We start from the raw sequence: 27,942 nt of genomic DNA on the forward strand, positions 1-27,942 counted from the left end.
AAACATTCTACAAAACAGAATCACACGAATTTAAGTTCCACTCACTACAAAATGCAACAAATCACGCAATATAAATAATGGTCAATTGGTAGCAGTGGAACTCACAACAGTCCTTTTAAGTGCATACGCGACACAGCTGAAAATCTATATCCCAAGCAATATTAGTAGAATTAGGAAATTTGCAATTTAAACGCAACAATTTTAACAAAATCTAATGTAATAATAATTTGGACAGAACTTTCATAAAATGATCGATGATAGTGGATACCGTGCCATACACTATAAACAAATTAAGAATTATTCACAGTAGACACCTGACACAAGACGATATTCTCTGAATTATTTCAAATCACAAAATGTTGGCTACAAGTACCAACCCAATAATAAGGAATGATCATGAAATATAATAAAAGTATATGAAAATTTCGGCCTTAGCCAGATGACGAGAACCACACCAATGCAGTTTCCTGTTACACTCGAGTGCTAGGCCCAACAAACAACAGCTGGTCATGGAGAACCACGCTATGTAAACGAACATTCCGTCCTCTCACATGTTCGCCAACAGCCACACTCATCGCAGTCCTTAATCGGCAGGCACCAGTTGACTCCTCGCCGCTTCCGTCCTGTGGTCATATACCGACAGAGCCGTCCTCCCAAAACTCTTGCTTCGCCCACCAGCGCCAATAGAGCTCAGCGATATCGCCCCCCATCGCTCCGGCGGAAACAAATGAAATAATCTCGCGGGTAAATCAAAATGCTGAGCCGTGACACGGCTCAAATAAAAACATTCTCCGGAATATAAGTGAAAATCGGCATAAAATTAAAGGTTACAAAATAGTTAAAGATGTCGTCTTATATATGACTCGTAAATATGATCTGAATTATAGAAAAAGCACGTCAGATGAAAGCTCCCGCGGAAAGGAATCCAGAAAGCCTAAAAAGTGTAGTGCCGAGCAAATGCGGGAGCTTCGGCAGCATCGGAAAGCAATGAAAAACCGGTCCAAAGCGGTCTGGCATACAGCGGTCAGTGGCAGTCCGAGCTTGTGATCTACATATTCTGTAACCATTATACTACTGTCTAACCATTGTATTAAAGAGATTATACGTGAACGCGAAACTCTTGTTATGCTTTTATCCCGATATTTTCAGAAAAAATCTATGCTGCGCACCCGAACTGAAACTACAGAACTATTTTTTCTTATTTTGATCTGTTCAATAATGTACAGTATGAACTATTTCCTTTTCGCAACGCTGAACGTAACCCTTATCGATCAGAAATGTGATAAACATTCATGAAGAGTAGAAATCAGTTAAAAATAAATTAGCAGCAGTAGGGCAGAAATAGCTACATAACTTATCAATGATGGAGATTAACATACACTCTACGTTCAGTAATAGCGGACAGTTGCAATACCTGAGGTATAGTATCAGTGACGGAATGTCGTTCAAATGACATAAAAAGCACAAGCTGGAACATACCTCCCTCCGTCTTCAAACATTTATCGACTTGCTGTAACAGGATTCTCTGAACTCTTTGCAGCATAGCTTTGTACCCACAATTACAAGAGCGGCTAGCAAGCGCTCTACCAGTTCTCCCATGTTCATCGCATGAGTAAAATATACGTAACGGAGCAGTTTGCTAGGTATAATGGTGATATTATGTCATAAAGAACTGTAGGGGACATTTCAGTGACAAATGTGATAGTTGATGCTAATCGACAGAATCTATGGAAGGAGTGTATCTTCGAAATTGTATTCGACTGCAGGAGAACTACATGGGATAAAAGACGCTGGGATACACCAAGGAGGCGAGAGGTGCAGACATTTTCTTTTTTGCTAGGGAAGGAGCGTAACAGATTTGGGAGGCAGTGCTAACAGTGTATCGGATGGCATGGAATGGTGTAGTGAGTGCAAGAGAACAGAGTGAACGTTTAAAAGCATAATACATATTTAAAAGTTGAACAATGAAAAAGATTGTATTTCCCTTTCTATGCTACTGTTAAATACTTCCAAAAGTTATGTATAAGTCCTGCTACAGTTTCTGGACAACACCCCAGAAAAAAAACCAGATACCATATCACAGAGCCTTTAACTGGAAAACAAAAAGGTTTTACACCTAAAGTCGGAATGGAGCTTTGAAATTCGAGTATTCTAACGCAAAAATCTAGCAACCGCGTTAACAGGGCAGCGAAGTTCAACGTTGTTGTTGTTGTGGTCTTCAGTCCTGAGACTGGTTTGATGCAGCTCTCCATGCTACTCTATCTTGTGCAGGCTTCTTCATCTCCCAGTACCTACTGCAACCTACATCCTTCTGAATCTGCTTAGTGTAGTCATCTCTTGGTCTCCCTCTACGATTTTTACCCTCCAAGCTGCCCTCTAATACTAAACTGGTGATCCCTTGGTGCCTCAGAACATGTCCTACCAACCGATCCCTTCTTCTGGTCAAGTTGTGCCACAAACTTCTCCTTTCCCCAATCCTATTCAATACTTCCTCATTAGTTATGTGATCTACCCATCTAATCTTCAGCATTCTTCTGTATCACCACATTTCGAAAGCTTCTATTCTCTTCTTGTCCAAACTAGTTATCGTCCATGTTTCACTTCCATACATGGCTACACTCCGTACAAATACTTTCAGAAATGACTTCCTGACACTTAAATCTATACTCGATGTTAACAAATTTCTCTTCTTCAGAAACGCTTTCCTTGCCATTGCCAGTCTACATTTTATATCCTCTCTACTTCGAACATCATCAGTTATTTTTCTCACCAAATAGCAAAACTCCTTTTCTACTTTAAGTGTCTCATTTCCTAATCTAATTCCCTCAGCATCACCCGACTTAATTCGACTACATTCCATTATCCTCGTTTTGCTTTTGTTGATGTTCACCTTATATCCTCCTTTCAAGACACTATCCATTCCGTTCAACTGCTCTTCCAAGTCCTTTGCTGTCTCTGACAGAATTACGATGTCATCGGCGAACCTCAACATTTTTATTTCTTCTCCATGGGTTTTAATACCTACTCCGAATTTTTCTTTTGTTTCCTTCACTGCTTGCTCAATATACAGATTGAATAACATCGGGGAGAGACTACAACCCTGTCTCACTCCCTTCCCAACCACTGCTTCCCTTTCATGTCCCTCGACTCTTGTAACTGCCGTCTGGTTTCAGTACAAATTGTAAATAGCCTTTCGCTCCCTGTATTTTACCCCTGCTACCTTCAGAATTTGAAAGAGAGTATTCCAATCAACATTGTCAAAAGCTTTCTCTAAGTCTACAAATGCTAGAAACGTAGGTTTGCCCTTCCTTAATCTAGCTTCTAAGATAAGTCGTAGGGACAGTATTGCCTCACGTATTCCAACATTTCTACGGAATCCAAACTGATCTTCCCCGAGGTCGGCTTCTACTAGTTTGTCCCTTCGTCTGTAAAGAATTCGCGTTAGTATTTTGCAGCTGTGACTTATTAAACTGAAAGTTCGGTAATTTTCACATCTGTCAACACCTGCTTTCTTTGGGACTGGAATTATTATATTCTTCTTGAAGTCTGAGGGTATTTCGCCTGTCTCATACATCTTGCTCACCAGATGGTAGAGTTTTGTCAGGACTGGCTCTCCCAAGGCCGTCAGTAGTTCCAATGGAATGTTGTCTACTCCGGGGGCCTTCTTTCGACTCAGGTCTTTCAGTGCTCTGTCAAACTCTTCACGCAATATCATATCTCCCATTTCATCTTCATCTACATCCTCTTCCATATCCATAATATTGTCCTCAATTACATCGCCCTTGTATAGACCCTCTATATACTCCTTCCACCTTTCTGCTTTTCCTTATTTGCTTAGAACTGGGTTTCCATCTGAGCTCTTGATGTTCATACAACTGATTCTCTTATCTCCGAAGGTCTCTTTAATTTTCCTTTAGGCAGTATCTATCTTACCCCTAGTGAGATGTGCCTCTACATCCTTACATTTGTCCTCTAGCCATCCCTGCTTAGCCATTTTGCACTTCCTGTCTATCTCATTTTTGAGACGTCTGTATTCCTTTTTGCCTGCTTCATTTACTGCATGTTTTCTCCTCTCATCAATTAAATTCAACATTTCTTCTGTTACTCAAGGATTTCTACTAGCCTTCGTCTTTTTACCTACTTGATCCTCTGCTGCCTTCACTACTCCGTCCCTCAAAGCTACCCATTCTTCATGTACCGTATTTATTTCCTCCATTCCTGTCAATTGCTCCCTTATGCTCTCCCTGAAACTCTGTACAACCTCTGGTTCTTTTAGTTTATCCAGGTCCCATTTCCTTAAATTCCCACCTTTTACGTTATTGAGCAAATATACTTTTATATATGTTTAGAGTGGTAACAAATTACCTTTATTTAACGTCCATTTCCTGCGGAAACTATGAGCAGGATAAAATTTTGTCATACATTATAGAATTGTTTGTGCGCAACGATACTCTGGATTGTTTCTGAGTGCACGAACTCTAAACAGTCTAAATGCAGATCTTACACAATTATCAGCAACAGGTTTAAACTACATTATTGAGAAATTTTGTTATAAGTGTTCACAGAATGTTATTTTCAGCAACCTTACATATTATTGATAATTTTGCTGATAAAGGAAACAAGAACATAGTTTACTTTGAATATTACCATTGCTTAATGAGATATGGTATAATACTGCACATCCAAACACCAAAGTATTCAGAGAACAGATGTGTTATAGGGTGTCATTTTCTATATATATGTCTGAAAAAACAATGTGTACTAACAATGTGTGAAATTTATATGAGCCAGCCCTATGAGCCAGCCTTAATTTAAAAATAATACTATCATTCGCAAAAATAGCACCTGAATTATAAACTACCTCAAGTATTGCGAATAGCCTAATTTTTGCAGCGTAGGAATCACATTATGCAGCAATAAAATATTTAACTACCTCTCTTGGTAATAAAATGTACTGCTAAGAAGTGAAAAACGTTCCAAAAGTAGATTGAAGCAGTTCTTTATCCACTACTCTTTCAGTTAAATAAGCGAAGTTCTAAATAAATCCAGTTAACAAAATGAAATTCTGATTAATATAAATGCCAGTCATGTAAATGCAATGCGTATGTGTATTGCCGAGAATGTGTGTTATATTTGTAAACGAACTGAAATGTGGCGAGTCATAGCAACGTATATTAAGTATGTGTGCTGGAATGCAAATAACTATACCGAAGCAAACTATGCTGACTGAGTCTTGTGTGAAAAATTTTCATCCGATGTTTTGCCTGATGAAATCTGAGGACTATGTACTGTCAGCTGTATTGCATAATTCAGATATAAATGTATTCATCGAGATTTGCGAGGGTATTATGAAAATTCCGTGTTTATGAGTATCTGGGAAACCTTTCAGTTACTATGTAATACTCAAATGAACAACTAACGCAATACTCAAATGTATCATGGAATGAACTTTGTTTTCTAGAAGCAGCTGCAGCAAAGTATTGAAACAACCAGTGTGGCATCTGCGAACTGCAATACTTGTTGATTAAATATTTTAGCATTGCTTCTATGTTCTCAGTGTCTCTTTCTCCCGGAACTCTGCGAGAAGTCTGTCCATACAAAGTGTCACAGATTTCAACATCACAAAGGAAAATACTGTAATAATTTGGTTCGTATTGCAGATAGTTTCAGTCAGTTTGGATTTCAGAACTATCCAAATAGACAATCTGTACTTGTGCAAGAGATATGAAGACCCTAGAAGTTCATGGCTCTACAGATGAAATACACTATGTGATCAGAAGTATCCGGACATCCCTAAATCCATACTTTTTTTATATTAGGTGTTTTGTACTGCCACCTACTGCCACGTACTCAATATCAGCGACCGCACTAGCCATTAGACATCATGAGAGAGCACAACGGGTCGCTCCGCGGAACTCACGGACTTCGAACGTGGTCAGGTGATACGGTGTCACTTGTGTCATACGAGTGTACTCGAAATTACCACACTCCTAAACTTCCCTAGGTCCACTGTTTCGGATGTGATAGTGAAGTGGAAACGTGAAGGGACACGTACAGCACAAAAGCGTACAGGCCGAACTCGTCTGTTGACTGACGACCGCCGACAGTTGAAGAGGGTCGCAATGTGTAATAAGCAGACACCTATCCAGACCATCACACAGGAATTCCACACTGCACCAGCATCCACTCCAACTACTGTGACAATTAGGTAGGAGGTGAGAAAACTTGGATTTCATGGTCGAGCGGCTGGTCATAAGCCACACATCACGCCGGTAAATGCCAACCGACGCCTCGCCTGATGTAAGGTGCGTAAACTTTGGACGACTGAACAGTGGAAAAACGTTGTGTGGAGTGACGAATCATGGTACACAATGTGGCGATCCGACCGCAGGGTGTGGGTATGGCCAATTCCATGTGAGTGTCATCTGCCAGCGTGTGTAGTGCCAACAGTAAAGTTCGGAGGCGGTAGTGTTATGGTGTAGTCGTGTTTTTCATGGAGGCGCTTGCACCCCTTGTTGTTTTGCGGGGCGGCCTGCACAGAGTCCTCACATGAACCCTGTACAACATCTTTTGGATGTTTTGGAACGCGGACTCCGTGCCAGGCCTCACCGCCCGACATCGATACCTCTCCTCAGTGCAGCACTCCGTGAAGAATGGGCTGCCATGCCCCAAGAAGCCTTCCAGCACCTGACTGAACGTATGCCTGCCAGAATGGAAGATGTCATCAAGGCTAAGGGTGTGTCAACATCATATTGAATTCCAGTATTACCGATGGAGGGCGCCACGAACTTGTACGTCATTTTCAGCCAGGTGTCCGGATACTTTTGATCACGTAGTGTATATTTCCTTTAACTCGAAACACAACTTTTACTGTCTTTTCGACATACATTCTTTTGAACTGCACGTTAAATTATTTGATTGTTTCTCCTATTCACCATTATTTACGTAGATGTAGCAGTTCGTCTTCTACGAAAACACTGTAGGGATGTAGAGTCAGCTGATATTCGCTACACCATGCTTTCATATTCTGTATTTTAGGGGAAGTAGAGTGGAAATATTCTTGCAGAAATCTACCTGTCTTTAAGTGGCAGCAATATGTATAAACAATCTTCCACAGATATTAACGTTACATCACAGATCATACGAGTACCAGAAATACAATGCACGTTAGCAGAGATTTGTAATGAGTATAGTTCTTTATTTTGAACAGTTCAGAAATACGCTGAATTAGCCTACATAAAACGAGGCCTCTTTTTCTTCACGTTGAAGCACCCCAAGAAAGATAAAAACTGTTACAATACTTTATATCGTTGAAACAGTGCACAGCATTAAACTGGATGATGAGGGGTTGCAGGTGTATAAAATAGCAGAGACTGTAAGCAGATCACACGAAACAGTACGCTACATTTAAATGGATAATTAACTATTAGAGAACTATGTGCAAGATGTCGCTTTTTTTTTTGAACGTTGATAAAAGTCATTGCTAAAACTTAATTTTCACAATGGTTTGAAATCAAAAAAAATTATGCTACAGATTTTGTGCACCGATTTTGTGCACCGATTTTGTTCTGTGAATGAGACTGCACCACAAACGGTGAAATTCATTTCACCTGTTGGAATGGTTTTAGCAAATATTTTCTGGCGAGCAAATTGGATACTTCTTACTGATTACCTTAAAAATAGTATATTTACAACTCCTGAATATTATACAGGCATTACGAAACTATTAGCTTAAAATATGCAGAGGAACTTGGCTTGGAGTAAAAATAATACACTTTTGTCAAGATAATGTATTGTTCAAAAATGATAGTTTTCTAATGGATAAACTTAGCTATCTGAACTATACGTTGTCGTGCCATTCACTAAATTTACCAAATTGGCCATCATTTGACGTTCAGTTCTTCCAATACCTGAAAGTAATGTTGATTTTGAAAAGAGAGATTGCGGTAGTCATAGATTGATATTTTGTCAGGAAACTTCGGAGACGCAGTGGATGAAGTGAAGACTCCTACAAGCGAAAAAATGGTTCAAAAGGCTCTAAGCACTATGCAACTTAACAGCTGAGGTCATCAGTCCCCTAGACTTAGAACTACGTAAACCTAACTAACCTAAGGACGTCACACAAATCCATGCCCGAGGCAAGATTCGAACCGACGACCATAGCAGCAGCGCGGTTTCGGACTGAAGCGCCTAGAACCGCTCTGCCACAGCGGCCAGCTGCTAAAGCGGAATCCGTCGGAAGTGACTGTATTTTATACTTGAAGAATACTATTTTGCCCTACCTGGCCGAGATATTTTCACTAAATAGTGACACAGTAACGGAAGCTTTCCTTAATCCAAGGAATTTAAGTTCCACGTTCTAGCACTCATGGAGCATTGGTACTTGGAAGGGCTACACAGTTTCGGTAGAGGGGTACGACATTCCGCAGGGAGCCGGGGTACGAGATTGCCGGTCCATCTAGGCGTGTTCACTTATGCATGCACAACCCCTTAGCTGTGACACACCAAATGAGATCGGCTGCCGAGCAGTTCCGACCCAAATCCTTGATGTGCATTTCACCTGGTAAACAATAACGTAGTGTTCAGCTCCACTTTGATTGAAATACTTGGCGGGCCTTCTGCGCGTTTGTGGTTGATGGTCGGGCTGTACTAATAGCACGTGTATTAGCCAGATGCGATTGTAACTCCTATTAACAGTTCGCATACCGTTGCGAAGCTAATTTGCACGTTTTGGTCGGGCAGCATACTTCTGCTAGCCGCAGGAATTAATCAGTGCCTAGGGACATTCATGTTACGTTCAGAAAATTACGCTGACATCTTCCATCCCTTATTTTGTCAACAAACGGGGATTTGAAACACTAATAATAAGAGTAAGAAAGATTAATGCAGTGTTAACTGTATGGAAGAGAAGGTTAATTTCAACAGAGTACCTGCGATTTGAATCCGTGTATATGCTTTGGATAGCATGGACTCTTTTCACTTCATCTTAATGGTGCACTCATTAAGAAATGAATCCCCATTCAAGATCATTTTGTTCTGACTTTGTTGACAATACTTAAAATATGTTGCGAATCAAAGTAAGCATAAAGGCGAGGTTTTATTGATAAGACCAATTGTCAAAAGTAAAAGGAAACAAGTAAGAAAATAGGAAAATATGTAATAGGATAAGGTTGATGAAATAATTAGTCAAAATAAAGCACAAATGGAGAAATAAAAGAAGAAATCGGAGAAAATGAACAGAAAAGAAGAGAAATGACCGAGAGCCAGAGATTTTCTAACATTGTTTGATATATTGGAAAGAAGCTGCCATGATGGTATTAGAAGTGTCGTATTGACGTATGTTTGGTAGCTTTAAATTCTTAATAGTTGTAGAACATGTGGAATCGATAACTATGCTGATTCTTGTTTTCTGGATTCGGAAACAACATTCCTTATCAGAAAATGTACAACATCCTTACATTCTACATGTATCAGTGTTGCTGAACTCAAAAGGATTTCTTTTTATTGCTTTTATTCTAAACGCTTTTCCAAGTAATACTTAATTATAGGATACTAAATTTTATAATTCATTTTTTCCGTGAATGAAAACTCACACAGAGGGGTGTAGTGAACACAGAAGAGCTGTTAAAATGAAAAATGGACAGAGCTCCGCCGGCCCGAGTGGCCTAGAGGTTCTAGGCGGTACAGTCTGGAACCGCGCGACCGCTACGGTCGCAGGTTCAAATCCTGCCTCGGGCATGGATGTATGTGATGTCCTAAGGTTAGTTCGGTTTAAGTAGTTCTATGTTCTAGGGGACTGATGACCTCATAAGTTAAGTCCCCTAGTGCTCAGAGCCATTTGAACCATTTGATAGATCTCCATTTAGGCACATGTTCAGTTGTCTGACGGTATGAGAATACACACGGTTTCAGACTTTTCAATTTATGCGTTCCAGACACAAGTACAGAATAGAATGACAGGTTAAATTTACAAAAATATCACTTTTATAGGTGCATTTTTCGATTATTTTTGTGAGTGCTTTCAAGAGTGCAGTGATTAGCAAATCACGACTGCCTAGTTGTTTTAGGGTTGACTATGTGTTCTTCACATTTTATGTGCCTTCAGAAACGAACATCTAGTGGGGAGTGGAACGGGCAGTTACATCAACAGTGCATGGGAAGTGCTATCCTTAACTGAGAAGACAGAACGATACAATGGAACAGAATTGTCCTGAGGCCACGACGTTGAGATCACAGATTTACTTCAGACTTTGTACACCATTAGTAGGCCATTCGAATAACCTAATGTGCAATTAGTAAGCTGCACTACTCTGGAATTTCCGAGAAAATCGCAAGAGAATTTTTACGTGTCTATTATGTGGCTTACGTATCTGTGCGTGAGTGCCGAACGCTAGAGTTCATGTTGATCAAGTAATTTTTGAGAGGTAATATAATGAAAACACCACGTGTATTGGCATGACGTATGTGCATAAAGTTTCAGTTTATGGTTCCATGTCTGTATGATAAATACGTGTGATGCCAAAGAGCACGTCGGACGAGTAATTTCACATTACTCTTGTGGTCTGGCACATTGTGACTTACTGTATTACTGAATGTGAATAACGTCATTCCCGTCATTATTTATCGATGTTTGACTCGGGCTTTCCATGACTGTCCCACATATGTGAAAACTGAGGACGTGTAAAACTTCTCTTTCAATTTTCTCGGAATTGCTTGTGTATTGCTCTTTACTACTTGCACATTATGTTGTTTCAATGGCATACAAACGGTTCAAAAAGTTTGAAGTAAATCCGTGATACCAACGTCGTGACTTCCTCTTGCTAATTTATTAGGAAATACTTGTAAGTCAGTTAGTAGATTTTCTATCGGGAAGGCTCCATGTGGTAGGTTCCTAGAGAGTGTAGTAAATTCACTGTTGCACACGACGCGCGAGACGCGGTGGAGCGATGCTCCTAAAAATCAGGACTATTTCACACTTTCTCGAAACTGAGACACAATTATTTTCGAGTGACTGCATTTCGGGTTTGGGAACTATGTACAATTTTTTTTTTTTTTTTTTTTTTTTTTTTGCAGGTGAGCAGTTTCTTCGAATTCTTAATCATTCAACTTTTCTGTACTAACATACATAATTTTATTGCGAAATACTAAATTACCCAGTGTGTACCGGCATTATACGTTAACAATGGTAAATGGTACGGCTGGACAAAATATATTGTGATTTAGAATTTCATTTACAATTTCTATTCACTAAACATGTTATTTTTTAAAAGAGTGTGATGAGGAAGTTCGCAGGAGATAAATAGGCAGATACCCCACCACTCTTCCTAATTGTCTCATTAATAAGAATTAAGAATACTGCAGTGGTCAATCGGCAAGAACACTTTCGACACCGCGCGAGATTAGCCGGGCGGTCTACGGCGCTGCAGTCATGGACTGTGCAGCTGGTCCCGGCGGAGGTTCGAGTCCTCCCTTAGGCATGGGTGTGTGTGTTTATCCTTAGGATAATTTAGGTTAAGTAGTGTGTAAGCTTAGGGACTGATGACCTTAGCAGTTAAGTCTCATAAGATTTCACACACATTTGAACATTTTAAACACTTTCGACCTCCATCTCAAGCAGCCATCGTTAACTGAACGAGCATTTATAAATCCAAATGCAGAACGTACCTATCTAGTGCAATGCTCTTGCAACAGCTTCGAATCTAGTCTAAATCTGGGAACGGTGTAGATAACACATATGAAATTTCCAGGACTTTCGAGTACGAATAGAAGTTATTGTACAGAAAGGTCCTACCGAGAAGCAACACTAAACAGAAAAATGAAACTACAGTAGTATAAACAGGTGGCAACATCTGTGAGAATCTTCCATTTCAGAAGCAATAGCTAACCAATCTGCAACGACTCTTCTGATCGTTTAAAAGACTCAATATTCAACAAATTTCAGAAGATTTAAAAATTTTGTAGCTTTTATTTTGCCCACTTCAGTTGAACGTTCTTTTTATGGTATGACTCTTTCAGTAACACTGCACCCTCAGATCTAAAAGCAAATAAACAGAACATACATTTTATTATTTTAGCTTAAGCCTATTATTTTACTCAACCTATTTCAGTCTAACGTAAATACGTTATGATCATTTCATACGTTCTACTCTCCCGTCTTCTCACCCCTATACAAGTCCTCCTCACCTTGCTCACACTGCAGCTCAGGTAAATTCAACTGCTACGTGCAATATACATTATGTAATCAAAATATCCGGACACCTGACTGAAAATGACTTTAAAGTTCGTAGCGCCCTCCATCGGTAATACTGGATTTCAATACGGTGTTGGACCCCAGCGCCCCCCCCCCCCCCCCCCCCTTAGCCTTGATGACAGCTTCCACTCTCACAGGCATACATTCAATCAGGTTCTAGAAGGTTTCTTGGGGAATGACAGCCCATTGTTCACAGAGTGCTGCACGGAGGAGGGGTATCGATGTCGGTCGGTGAGGCCTGGCACGAAGTCGGCGTGATTGGTCACTCCACACAACGTTTTTCCACTGTTCAATCGTCCAATGTTTACGCTCCTTAAACCAAGCGAGGCGTCGTTTGGCATTTACCAGCGTGATGTGTGGCTTATGAGCAGTTGCTCGACCATGAAATCCAAGTTTTCTCACCTCCCGCGTAACTGTCATAGTACTTGCAGTGGATCCTGATGCAGTTTGGAATTCCTGTGTGATGGTCTGAATAAATATGTGCCTATTACACATTACGACCCTCTTCAAATGTTGGCGGTCTCTGTCAGTCAACAGACGTGGTCGGCCTGTATGCTACCGTGCTGCACGTGTCCCTTCATGTTTCCACTTCACTATCACATCGGAAACAGTGGACCCAGGGATGTTCAGGTGTGTGGAAATCTCACGTACAGACGTATGACACAAGTGACACCCAGTCACTGGCCACGTTCGAAGTCCTTGAGTTCGCGGAGCGCTCCACTCTGCTCTCTCTCACGATATCTAATTACTACTGACGCCGCTGACACGGAGTACCTGGCAGTAGGTGGCAGCACAATGCATCTAATATAAAAAACGTATGTTTTTTGATCACATAATGTATTTCTATTTATTGTAAAGTAACGGAATATACGTACTTAGTTTTTAGTTTGTTTTTAGATATGAGGATGATAGTGTGATCGAAACTAGTCATACCGAATAAATGTGCAACTGAGGTGGAAAAATAAGAGCTATAAAATTTTTTAGCATCAACAAAGTTGCTGAATTCTGCCGCGACGAATATGTCGGCATAAATCAAGCAAGCAAAGAAGCTGACTTTTGCAGTGTGGAGCAGAAGTAAACTACTGCCTTACAGGCATATTGATTTTTTAGAAGCAGTATCGGAAAACGCAGGCTGTTAACTTCAAAAACCTTATTCTTTTTTGATCAGCTTCGATGACAACAACACTTACGTGGTCACTCATTAAAAATCAGGTACACAAAATTGATGCAGAATTAAAAAATATATTTTTATGGAATCTTCCGTGGAAGCTATTTCTCTATTAATATTCAAAATGTTAAAATGTGTGTGAAATCTTATGGGGCTTAACTGCTAAGGTCATCAGTGCCTAAGCTTACACTCTACTTAACCTAAATTATCCTACGGACAAACACACATGCCCATGCCCGAGGGAGGACTCGAACCTCCGCCGGAACCAGCCGCACAGTCCATGACTGCAGCGCCCTAGACCGCTCGGCTAATCCCGCACGGCTCTCTATTAATTTCTAGCAAGTCGGGAGCATTTTAACTTTTTTTTCGTGAAAATTTAATCTGCCTGTAAAACTAAACATCACGGGGGTGGCAAAGTGGAGCACCTTTGGGAGGACCATTTGTAAGGTGCGGGTGAAAGCTTTTCTTTCAACTACAAAGATTTGATCGTGAAGTACCTGACCAGTCTGCCCTCTCAACGAATGGAAAAAAAAATGTAAAGGAATTTTTCTCGTCCGACGAATGGAGCAGTGACAGATTTTGAAATCACTCCGTACAGCTGTTTGATGAACTTCCCTGATTTCGTACAGGTCACAATTACATTTTCTAATTTATTTTGTTTTTTGAACAATCCAACAAAATTTCTCAGATCGTTCTTGCATACAGAAGAAAACGTTAGGACATTTCCTTCCTGATGCAGTTATAGTATACTGTGCTGTGAAGGAATGACTAATTTTGCTCATATCTTTTTTTCTCTACAAGGAGGGTTTTTGGTCCTTGTTCCGTGAAGGAACTATTGCACATCGACTGGTACTAGCAGCTGGTTTTCATCGGTATTAATTACATAGTCGCTGTCAAAGTTACATCCTTCTTCTGCATCTCAAATGGTTCAAATGGCTGTGAGCACTATGGGACTTAACATCTGTGGCCATCAGTCCCCTAGAACTTAGAACTACTTAAACCTAACTAACCTAAGGACATCACACACATCCATGCCCGAGACAGGATTCGAACCTGCGACCGTAGCGGTCACGCGGTTCCATACTGAAGCGCCTAGAATCGCATGGCCCCACCGGCCGGCCTTCTGCAGCTGCATGTACTATTTAATGATATTCTGTACCATGAAACTAAGAGAAAAGGTAGACAGGCAAGTTTAGAACCTGTATCGCCAGCGTAGGAGAAGTGAACTTTGGCAGCTGTGCTATACTCGTTCGGTTAAAATGTGATTAACATTACAGGTACCGGAGGTACGCTTAAACTTACACCAATCGAGATGGCGCAGTGGTTAGCACACTGGACTCGCATTCGGGAGGACGACGGTTCAATCCCGTCTCCGGCCATCCTGATTTAGGTTTTCCGTGATTTCCCTAGATCACAGAAGGCAAATGCCGGGATGGTTCCTGTGAAAGGGCACGGCCGACTTCCTTCCCTAATCCGAGCTTTTGCTCCGTCTCTAATGATCTCGTTGTCGACGGGACGTTAAACACCATTATCCTCCTCCTTAAAATTTCAATATCGACTGTCTCGGAAACTAGGGGCCCTCGCATGAAAGCCGATCGCCACGTACTCAACACTGATCTCTCTACAACATAAGACTCACCAAAATCTGTGATGAACGGGTCTGATGGTCCCTTGTAATACAAAGATCTACAAAAAATTGGTCTAGCGGACGGTCTTCGTTAATTTGGTTAGACGGCAATAGGCTTTCAGGTTTCTGAAATATTTGAATTTGTGAGACTACTGATGCCATACTTACAACATTATTTTCTAGACTTATCACTCTGAATATCTGAGTACATTGATCAGAAGTAGAGGGTGTTTACATAGAGATTGCAAATAATGTGTAATAACCACGCCACGTCAGAAGTTTTTTAATTGCAAGCTGGTAGCAAAGTGGTTCATTTCAGTGTTCCAAAAGCACAGAATAATCAACCACGCATTCGCTGATCAAAGCAAAAGTCATGAAAAAATAACAGTTACATATTTTGGTCCAATTCTACCAATTTAGAATTTTTAGGTAAATCATTTGAGGAATACACCATAAAGAAAATAAACTGGTCGGTGTGCACCATGAGAGCAAACACGTTTCGACTATTAGGAAGGGAGGAATATTGCCACTTACGTCAAACTAACTTTGTGATAGTATCTTACTGCCACCGACAATTAGGTGACTGGTGGATACCTCATTGTTCAGAAACGCTTTCTGCAGTCTGATGGCTCTCTCAGTCGTATCTTTACTATTCATTTGAAATTCAACAAATAGTCATCAAATCACTTCTTCATAAACTATCACTGTCTCCCTATCTCGCTTAAAATGCCGAGCTCACAGTCATAGATCATGAGACATATTATTCCTTAAATTTGTTCGTTTTGCAGAAATGTACATCATAGACAGTTATTATTTCACTATAATATGTGCACTGTGAACATGGTTTAAAAGCTTCTGAGTTTGAATCTGATGACGATAGCCTAAATAAAGTAATAAAATAAACACAACAAATAACTGTCTATCTGCTGAGAATTATTCATAAAAATTGCCAAAATACAATCAATAGCTCAAGAAGAAACGAATATGAATTGACACTGAAACTACAGCATGAGTTGATAAGTTTCCGACAGTAATTTATCCATTTTATTGGTTGTTGAGCTCCCTAGCTGTGGATTACATAGTTTTAAGAAATACAGCAACCAGCCATATTTTTATATATTTCTGTTTACAGCAATACTCGTTTCGGGCTTCCAACCATCTTCGCCTAGCGCAATAGATATTTGAAACTTTAGTACGTACATCGTGAAAACATCGACAGCAATTTAGTTGCTGCAACTGGCCTGTGCGAAATTGACGATTGTGTGTTGCTACTACACGCTAGTGTGACCTACTCTTGAGTACTACTCGAGTGTTTGGGATCCGTTCTAGGTCGAGTTGAAGGAAGACATCGAAGCAATTCAGAGGCGAGATGCTAGATTTGTTACCGGTAGGTTTGAACAACACTTACGTGTTACGGAGACGCTTCATGAACTCGAATAAAAATCCACGGAGGGAACGCGACGTTATTTTCGAGAAACACTACTGAGAAAATTTAGAGAACCGGCATTTGAAGCTGACTGCCCAACTATTCTACTGACGGACCACGAAGATAAGACACGAGGCATTGGGGCTCATAGGAAGTCTTATAGACAGTCGTTTTTCCCTCGCTCTATTTGCGAGTGGAACGGTAAAGTTACTGACTAGTAGCGGTACAAGGTACCCTGCGCTATGCACCGTACGGTGGCTTGCGGGGTATCTGTTTAGTTGTAGGTACACTTCGCGAGTTGTATGTTTACGATACATTTCTATAAACATCTATAAACTCGACAATCGGAATGACAACAAGCAAAATTGAAAGCAAGTGAACCTAACCTAAAATATATCGCAGATGTATAACTCACAAATTGTAACAGCCAAACAAAATTATTAATTTTACACAGGCCAGCGGCAGCATCCAAATTACAGTCCAAATTTTAACTATGTTCTTACTGAAGATTCAAATACTTATTACTTCAACTTAAGATGGGTGAAAGCCCGGATCGAGTAGTGGTATAAATAAAATTAGGTAGGTTGTTTGGTTGCTGTACTTCCTAAAATAAGTATTCGTATTACGACAACTGAAACATATGACAGAAGAGTAAATAAACAGATTAAAATGGCCTGGATTGTTCTTGGTAAACTAAAAAAAAGTTTTCACAACCCAGCTTCCAATGTGGCTAGAACGGAAAGTGTGTGTGTGTGTGTGTGTGTGTGTGTGTGTGTGGGTGGGTGGGTGTGTGGGTGTGGGTGGGTGTGTGTGTGTCTCACAAGTTTTTACGTACGACAGTGCGGCCTTGCCTCGTTGACTACACCATTCCCGTCAGATCACCTAATTTAAGCAGCGCCAGCCAGGGCCATTACTTGGATGGGTAACCGGCATGGCACATCGGAAGGTGTTGGCAGTTTTCCCCTTTTCTTTCCGGAAAAGGGGAGGAGAGGTGGTGGCGTAAAGATGGTGGTCAACAGACTTTGAGCCAATGTCCTGGATCAAATTTCAAACTTCTCAGCAGTGTATCATACATTGGGGCATTTAACACTGTTGATGGTGAAGGTCCGTCGAATGAGGACGTTAAGCTCGGCAGAGCACTTGGTGCTAGTCAAGAGGAGCAGGTTTTGTGTTGGTTTTCGCCCTCTCGCTTCCTTCACCATCGTGCAACTCAAGCTTGACCACACACACACACACACACACACACACACACACCCAAATCACATACTTCGAGAAGGAAAAGTTCCAGTGTGCGCAAAGGATAGGAAAAACCCTTTCAATTATGCTGTTGAACCTGTTATCGTGGTCTACCAGCCAATCGTGCCATAAAACTTAACTCTCCTTACTTACTTCAGTTAGACATGAACTTCCAGCACGAAAACCATTCGACAACTGAGGCTTTGTGTCAGCGTGAAGTAAATAGAAGCATGTTGGAAGCTACAAGGAGAGGCAACAAAACAAACAAGAGGGTGAGGGAAAAGGCTAGAGAGGCAGGCCTCATTATGAGCGACATGAAAATTATGTACATGTGATCGTTATATGTAGGCAGGACAATGGATAGATGGGAGAGGGACCGAGGAATTTCTGTGCCGAGTTCCATACATAATGTAAGATCGAGGCGATCATGTATCTGACAGTGGGTATATGATATTTGGAAACAAGCAGCAGCAATGCACTGAGACATATGGAAGAAGCCTTAATCTAACAGTTGAAGCTGACTGACTGATGATGATGATGATTGATGATGACGATAATGAATATAATCAGTACAAGTTCCATATAACTACAGCTGTTATATATTGAAGTTTAATTTCCCCAATCGTAATTTTGCACATCGAGCTTTGATGTAACTGTTCGGTTTTCTTGAATAATAGTTTCATCTTCTCTCATCAGTCTATCCTTTTAAATACTGAAGCTGGCGTAAATGAGTCACCTTCCTCTTCACTTAACGTCCCTGTGAAATGATGTGTTGCCAGGAAAATTTCCGTGCAATTAGCTGTCAGATACAAACTACCGTATTTTAAATTTACACATGTCATTACCGTTCTATTGCTACATTTTTGAAATTCATTACCTACTTTTTACCATGTTCTAATGCGGAAAGTTACGTATGTGATCTCGCACCCCTTACAAAACGACGTTGCTGTACCTCATGTAGCTCACTGGTGGTACAAGTTTGTTTATTTTAAAGCATGAAACTTCTTGTGATTTGAGTCCAACGTAAACTTTGTCGTACAGAATTACATAAACATCGCGCGCGACCTAATATTTTCTCTTAAAGCGGTGAGCAGAAAAGAACTCAGAATTTTCTTTCAAAACGTACAGTGGAAAGTGATGTTTTCGTAGCTTTAAAAGACATCTGGGAGAGATGATTTCTTTCCAAACAAACCTTTTCTGTGAACTTCTATCCCTCGTATGACACACACGTTCTCTGTCCTGTTTTATTAGGCCCGCTTCCTTTTATTCTTTGGTTTTCCATCAATCCATCGCGGCCACAGAATATGATACGTTAGTGCTCTGAAAAGATTTCAGTATTACTGCAACGGACTGTTCACGTGCCCGAGGTCGATTCAAATTCTCCTATGTAATGAAATGAAATTATCGTATGGTATTGCCGGCCGGAGGGCCCCATCCGGGGAAGTACGGCCGCCGAGTGCGAGTCTTATTAAAATCGACACCTCATTGGGCGACTCTCGTGCCGACGATGAGGATGCAATGATGATGAGGGCGACACAACACCCAGTCCACGAGCGGAGAAAAATCTACACCCCTGCAGGGAATCGAACCCGTGCCCACTGAATGGGAGGAGAGCACGTAACCACTCTTTTTTTTTATCTCATTTTGTTCTCTTTTGTTCGTTGCATCTGCTCGGGGCGGACGTCGTAAGACATCTGTTTAAGTTCGTTGTTGACCGGTTAACTCAGTTTTTTTTTATTGCAGAAGGCAGCTAACCCTCTGACCGAACACGCTGAGCTACCGTGCCGGCGGTCTCAGCTAAGCAGGTGGACTCCTCTGTAATGTTACTTAACGACTCGTTTCTGTTGAAGCTCACTTCGGAAGATACTGAGAGCATCAAGAGACTCAGAGATTGTCAGTTCTCTGTAAACGTCTGATTTCCTAACAATCGGCCAACTGATAACGGTTTGCTAAGTTACTGTAGTTCCGTAGCAGATTGTTACACTTCCAATTAGGTGAGAACCAGATCTGCCATGGCTTCACACTAGTAGCACTTAGTAACTACGGCCGGCCGACTTGTCTGGCGTAGCGATGATAAACCATATACACAAACCTCCATCATGAAACAGTCTGCCTATTAATGAAGACCGTAATGGGATCCCTAAGTACCTGAGATTAACCAAAGACTGGAAAGCTGCACAAGTCACACCATCATTCAAGAAAGGTAGTAGAAGTATTCAACTAAATTACAGGCCCATATCATTATCGTCGATATGCGGCAGGTATTTTGAACTTATATTGTGTTCCAACATTATGAATTACCTAGAAGAGAACAGTCAGTTGATACACAGTCAACATGGAACATCGTTCTTGTGAAACACAGATAGCCCTTTACACACGCGAAGTATTGAGTGCTATCGACAAGGGATTTGAAATTGATTCCGTATTTCTACATTTCCAGAAGGCTTTTGACACTGTAACACGCAAGCGGCTTGTAATGAAATTGCGTGCAGATGGAATATTGGCGCAGTTATGTAACTGGTTTCTTGATTTCCTGTCAGAGAGGTCACAGTTCGTAGTAATTGACAGAAAGTCATAGAGTAAAATAGAGATGATTTTTGGCATTCACCAAGGTAGTGCTATAGAACGTCTGTTGTTCCCTATCTGTATAAACGTTTTAGGAAACAATCTGAGCAGCCGTGTTAGGTGGTTTCCATATGATGCTGTCGTTTATCGTTTAGTAAACTCATCAGAAGATCAAAACAAATTGCAAAATGATTTAGAAAAGATACATAAATGGTGCGAAAATTGGCATTTGACCCTACATAATGAACACTGTCAGGTCATCCACATGAGTGCTAAAAAGAATCCGTTAAACTTCAGTTACAATATCAATCAGAAACCTAAAGGCCGTAAATTCAACTAAATACCTAGGAATAACAAATGTGAACAATTTAAATAGGAAAGAACACATACAAGATGATGTGGGGAAGACAAACCAAAGACTGCGTTTTATTGGCAGAACACTTAGAAAATGTAACAGTTCTACCAAAGAGTCTGCCTACACTACTCTTGTCCGTAGTCTTTTGGAGTACTGCTGCGCTGTCTGGGATCGTAACCAGGTAGGATTAATGGTGTACATCGATAAAGCTCAAAGAAGAGCAGCACGTTTTGTATTGTAGCGAAATAGGGAAAAGAGTGTCATGGACATGATGCAGGACTTGGGACGGACACCATTAAAACAAAGGCGTTTGTCGTTGCGACAGAATTTTCTCACAAAATTTCAGTCACCAACTTTCTCCTCCGATGCGAAAATATTGTGTTGGCGCCGGCCTACATGGGGAGAAACGACCATCACAATAAAATAAGGGAAATCAGAGCTCGCACGGAAAGATATAGGTGTTCGTTTTTCCTTGCGCTGTTCATGAGTGGAATAATAGAGAATTATTGTGAAGGTGATTCGATGAAGCCTCTGCCAGGCACTTAAATGTGATTTGCAGAGTATCCATGTAGATGTAGCCATCACATGCAGTCACAAAACGTGGAGGGGGACTTTAAATAATTAGTATGTACAGATTAGGACGAAATGCATTTGGAGGATTAATTTCTTGTCTGCACCTAAGTCGTACAATGTATTGTACTATTGCTTCCCAGTGCTGGAACATCTTTGCTCCTGTTTGTATCTACATTTCACACATCTTTCCTGCTTGACAATGTAAATGCTCATTGATATATTGATATGAACTGTTCATGTTTGCCGTGCTACGCACAACGGTAATGAACACAATTATTCACAATAAAGTTATTACAGTGTATAGTCGCTTTAAAAAATTCTGTGGCTATCCATACTCTGACATTCAATAGCTCTATAAAAGTATTACAATATAGTTTTGTTGTTTGTGGTCTACAACTTTGATAAATTAAAAAATACATTGTAACATTTGAAGCTGTTGTATAATTTATTTTTAGTTATACGGCCCGTTTCCTTCAGACGATTCTTCAGTACCTGTTGTGCAACATTATAAATACACGAAAATTTTCATGCAAAAATGACATTTACAATTAAATACAAGTTATAATTTGTTCATAGTAGGTGTTACACACACACACACACACACACACACACACACACACACACCACAAAAATAGTTAAACTTTTTACTTATTAATATTATATTTTGCATTTGTAACACCTGCTATGAACAAAATACTGCTTGCGTTTTACTACAATTTTCAAACATCATTTTTGCATGAATAGTGTCGTGTAAGCATAACGTTGTGCAAAAGGCACAGGAAAATGGTCTCTGATTAATAGCGGATGTACAGTTACAAATAAATATAACACATTCACATGTTAACAATATATAATATCTACAAATTTATTGTTGTTCACTACGTATTTTTCTAGTTTTCCAATTCAGTGTTTTGTAAATGCATTTATAACAAATTTTTTGCTCTCATAGGGTCATTCAAAATTACACGTTGATACGGATAATATCGAAAGCAGTAATTTTAGCCGAGTTTCCTCTGTAATGTAGCACCAGCATTTCTTTTAAAAAATTACATCGCCAGCCATGATTACAGGGAGAGATGGATTTTAAGTGTCGTAGAAGCTATAGTAGTAGTGTGTTGGTCGATTTGGGGGTCATCACTCTGACGTATCCGTAACAGCTTCGCAGTAACTTTGATAAACGCTATCGACGGGTTCACTGCTGAATACCCATTGTACATGCAGTATGGACGTACCTTAATGCTTTGTTGACAGTGGGAGTTGAGAACAGAGATGAAATTTACGTCAATTACGACTGCAGTGGGCGCGGGACCATCGGCATCCGACCGTCAGTCAACGGAAACGTGTCGGCTCTGCGGATGAATCACGTTTTTGTTACACTAGGTCGATAGTCGTCTCCACAAACGCCGTCATCGAGGTGAACGTCGGCTAGAAACGTGCAGCGCGCCACGCACGCTGACTCGTTGGAGGAGTGTTATGCTATAGGAGACATTTTCCTGCGATTGCATGGGACCTGTTGCAGTAATCGAAGAGACGCTGACATCTGCGAATCATCTGCACACATTCATGCTTCATGTCTTCCCAGACAGCAATGTCATCTTTCGACAGTATAATTGTCCGTGTCTAGGAACCAGAACCGTGCTACATTGGTTTGAGGAACGTTATACTGCACTCACGTTGATCTCTCTGCGACCAAATTCGCCTGATGCAAATCCTATGGAACCCATTTGGGTCAGACGGCCTTTGTGGCCGAGCGGTTCTAGGCGCTTCAGTCCGGAACCGCACGACTGCTACGGTCGCAGGTTCGAATCCTGCCTCGGGCATGGATGTGCGTGATGTCCTTAGATTAGTTAGATATAAGTAGTTCTAAGTTCTAGGGAACTGATGACCTCAGATGTTACGTCCTATAGTGCTCAGAGCCATTTGAACCATTGTAACCCAACTGGGTCGCTATCGGGTGCCATCACCGCGTACGCCAACCAAAAATGTTCAAATTTGTGTTAAATCTTCTGGGACTTAATTGCTAAGGTCATAAGTCCGTAAGCTTACACACTACTCAACCTAAATTATCCTAAGGACAAACACACACACCAATGCCCGAGAGAGGTCTCGAACCGCCGCCGGGACCAGCCGCACAGTCCATGACTGCAACGCCTGAGACCGCTCGGCTAATCCCGCGCGGGGTACGCCAATCAGCGGCCCGTTATTTACCCGAATTACATGACCGATGGGTAGACATGTAATGCCACATAACTCCGAAAACCTACCAACAAACTGTCGGATCCCTGATATGCCAAATCAGTGATATGTGTTGTTACGGAGACAGACAAAAAAGCTATCAAACAGGCGGTCATGACGGTTTTGCTCTTCAGTGTATGTCAACACAAGATAACACTAGAATATCAAAACAAGGCAATCGATAAATACACTTTTGGAGTGATAACATGCCAAACAAAAACATCAATAACTTATGCATCATACTATTTTAATCTTAGGTAAAATTTATTGGCAATGATGGATTACATAGGGCCATATTCCTCACGTCATATAATGCATTAGTAACGGTCATACCGCTGTTGTTACTGCAGTGTGTTCACTCGGGTTATAGAAGATATTTAGCTCGGAAAATCAAAAAACAATAATAAATAATTTTATTCTCGTCAATGCAAGCGCTGCTACATGCGCTGTAGGTCGCAGGTCAAAGGTGCGATGCGTCGCGACCGACTGGACGAGCGCTCCAAGCATGAGGATGTCGGTGGCTTATAGCCGTCGTCTGCTGCATCGAGAGGAAACTCTTGACCAACAATTGTTGTGATGAGTAGTACAGGCAGCCGCAAGCTCTTCCGTGGAGTCGTTTCTGGAAGGTTTTGTTATAACTGGCAGTTCAGAAAAGGAAGTACCATAAATTATCTTTGTGCTTTCATCAGACTAATACTTTTATCAGACGAAATGTCATTTAAAAAATTAAGGAAATACAGGTCTCGAACTCTCGTCTAATTTTAACAATATTTTATTTTTTGACGAGTCCGTCTTTCCCAGCACCATTTTTGTAGGTTTTGGTGTATCTGGTGGAGTGGTTCTTGTACATTACTTGGAAGGTCTTGTGTTCAGTTCACACGTGAGCCACAGCTTTTAACCAAAGGACATCCTTCACCACTGGAAACGCAAAAGGGAATATGCTTGGCTCAACCTTTGTTCTGAATCCCGTTTAAAAATACGAACTGTTTTACATGCTCCTTCGTGTGTGGTATCGTAGGGGAAAACCACGGCAAATTTGCTATAACAAATTGGTGAACATATTCAGTTCGATTATTGTAGAAACATTCCAGTGACAGGTGAAATATCTTTTCGCTTGCCATTTGATTATGATTCGGAAGATGCAGTAACTAGCTTCCTTCTAAGCATTCCATAGTTAATTCTTCGTGCAAACCGTGCCGCACTTACTCTTATGATATGCCTATTTAATCACCAGACGTTTAATTTCACATTGTCCACTTTCTCAGTGTTTCGATTGCGGTTGTAGGTTAAGGATGGCCTTCACGTGGATTGCCATAAACAGATTTATGGCCACGTTTCAATTAAGCCACGCATTTATCAGCGTTGAAAATTAAAGAACAGGATTGCGACATAAATTACCTACCTTCTGATGCATTTCATTGACCGTTGTCCGTATAAACAAAATATTATATATCACTATTGTATTCCAGTGCACTCGTTTGAAAGAAACACACATTATATCACTGTTTTAATTATATGTCTAAACAAAATCACTGGTTATTGTGCAACGTTTATCAGAATTATAAAACAGACTTTACTTTCTTCAGCGTTGTGTGTTTTTCAGGCCTCGTATCTCAGGTCGTTCGAGGAGGTACCGTGCGGCTTCGTTTTTCCTGTGTGTCCCACTTTTCTTCATTCCTATACGTTATGGCGTTAAGAGTGGAAAGCTATGGTGTGTGACAAATTTATCTTAGAGCATTTATTTTCTTTACTTAACGCTGCCGAAACTGTCATTTCGATAGGTGGAACGTGATAGATGTCTCCCGCGAAGGGTTGGTAGCGGAACTAAGTCGCTCGTAACTTAACACTTTACCGTCCGGCGACATCACAGTGGTGTCATGCGCGAAAAAGCGGTCAACGGCAGGCGACCCCACAGTCGTGTCGTGTGCATAATATCACTCAGTGGCTGGCGACACTACAGCGATGTCGTGTCCATAGTATCGCACAGTGTCCGGCGACAGTACTTTATTATCTTTTTCATTCTGTTGGTGGTTTGTTTAGGTAACAATAAGTTACACACTTCAACAAGTTGTTTGTTCTTATAAGAACTTGTGCACTTTCATCATGGTAGACGAAAGAGATGATACGATTATTTACAACGAATGCGCGGACGCCTTGTCTGACGTTCTTGACGACTTGGGCGATTGGGAAGAAGACAGTGAACATCAAAATAATTTAAGTGAAGCAGAATCGTCGGAAGATAGTGAAATACATCCACGCAGAATTCGGCGAACGCTACGGTTGCCAACTGATTCGGATGAATCAGACGAAGAAGACAGACTATGATTTACTGAGGATCGATAATAAATTTGAAGGTTCTACGGGCTCACACATATTTCCCAAAGATACACAGAGCAACATGGATATTGTAGAATTATATATTGGAAACGATCTATTTGAACATATTAGCAACGAAACCCACAAGTATTACATTCAAAATTGCAGTAGAAGGAAACTGGATAAAAAAAGACCAAATACTCGAACTTAGAAAATGGTTTGGGCTTGCTATCCTTATTGGAATTGTAAAAAAAAGCAAGTATCGATGATTATTTGTCAACGAATCCGTTGATAGACACACCGATATTTCGCAAAACGATATCCTGCAACCGATTCAGACAAATATTATCATTTTTAAATTATTCCGACAGCAATAATAAACCGGATAATGCCGACCGGCTTTTCAAAGTGCAATTCGTATTTGATTATTTTTCCAAAATGTTTAAAGAAACGTTTAATCGAAGTCAAAACATCTCAATTGATGAAGGAGTGATACCGTGGTGTGGACAGTTAAATTTTAAAGTTTACAATCAGTCGAAAATTACGAAATGTGGCATACTCATTCGGATGCTATCTGATTCGAGTACGGGGTACATTAAAGATGTTTTCCGGCGCTAGAAAACCTTTAGCAAAAAAAAGTGATGGAAATATTGACACCCCCTTATGGAAAGTGGCATCAGCGCTACATGGATAATTACTACAACAGTGTAGAACTTGCAGAGGAGTTACTTGAAAAGAAAACTCTAATTTGTGGAACGACAAGGCAAAATAGAGGATTTACGGAAAAATTAAAGCGCGCAAAAGTCAATGAGTTTGAAGCTTGACATCAACGGAAAGGTGACAAGCGACCAGCGACAAGCCAAGTAATCCAAATTTGCACTGCCGGCTCCAAGCGAATAAATTTGTACAAGATGTGCGGACGGCAAAGTGTTAACAGCTTACAGCTAACCTAGCGAGACCAACCTCCCCTTTCCTACTTCATAGGCAATTCCTTCGAGCTCTGTTTACACTGCGGTTGCGTAGCGTTTCACTTGAAGTATTTCTGAGCGACGTAGTACACAAAAACGAAAAAGGTAGTTCTTAAAAAATTTCGCACTTAAGAGGTATACAGTATTAAATGTCCTCCTGCGGTAGTTGCTGTTTCTTTCCTGCTTAAAATATAATCTCCATGTAGTCAAACCTGTTGAAACTTGTACTTAATGCAGTAAAGTGCGTTCTATGTTCTTCTCACAAGAGAAACTCCCTGTCGCACCCCTCTCAAATGGCCCGGTGGAGAGCCCGCCTAAGACTAAACACAGATCAAGCATGAAAACAGGAAGTTGTTCTCAAGTGTGGAAAAATAAGCAAATTAGAACCAGAGAATGGTCCAAGGACAAGATGTACAACATGGAGCGAATCCGAATAGCAACGGCGTCGTGATTATGTAGTGACGATGATGGATTGCGAAGGGGGAGGTCTGCGTTCAAATCCCCCTCGCGTCCCCTTTTTTTCACAAAATTATGAAATATCCGTCCGGCCATTGACGTGTCTGTTCGCCGTATTGAAATTTCTGTCTGTGTCGTGTTGTAACGTCCGTTTGCAACAGCGACGTATAATGAAGGGGCCTTCAGACGTAAATACGTCCTATTTATTCTACACTGCATCGTATGTTATGACTCTTGCGTTCAGTTTTGTAAGGTCTGACACTTGAATTCCTTTGCTGAAACAGTTCACAGCCGTTTAAAAAATAGTTCAAATGGCTCTGAGCACTATGAGACCTAACTTCTGAGGTCATCAGTCCCCTACATCTTAGAACTACTTAAACCTAGCTAACCTAAGGACATCACACACATCCATGCCCGAGGAAGGATTCGAACCTGCGACCGTAGGGGTCGCGCGGTTCCAGACTGAAGCGCATAGAACCGCTCGGCCACTTAGGTCGGGTCACAGCCGTTTATTTGTTGTTTTCATTTCTGTGAGAGGTCTGTGCGGCATCTCACCCATTGCCACTATTCATCACATTTACTTGCTACGGTAATATATTCTTAAGACATGACCAATATTCCATAGCCAATTTAGAGTATGATAATTGCCAATACTACACAAGGAGAACAGACACGTCAATGAACGGATGAAAAGTTCATAATTTTGTGAAAAACCAATGTGTGGCGCGAGGGAAATTCGAACACGGATTTCCTGCTTTGAATTCCAA

General features: G+C 40.8%; 1 protein-coding gene across 1 annotated transcript in view; it reads left to right on the forward strand.

The window, feature by feature from the left end:
* The window catches only part of LOC126299380 (GTPase-activating Rap/Ran-GAP domain-like protein 3), a 1,486,407-nt gene that overhangs the window by 168,202 nt on the left and 1,290,263 nt on the right, over positions 1-27,942 (forward strand). The window lies entirely within an intron of this gene.

The sequence above is a fragment of the Schistocerca gregaria genome, chromosome X (genome assembly GCF_023897955.1).
Source record: "Schistocerca gregaria isolate iqSchGreg1 chromosome X, iqSchGreg1.2, whole genome shotgun sequence".
NCBI lineage: Eukaryota > Metazoa > Arthropoda > Insecta > Orthoptera > Acrididae > Schistocerca > Schistocerca gregaria.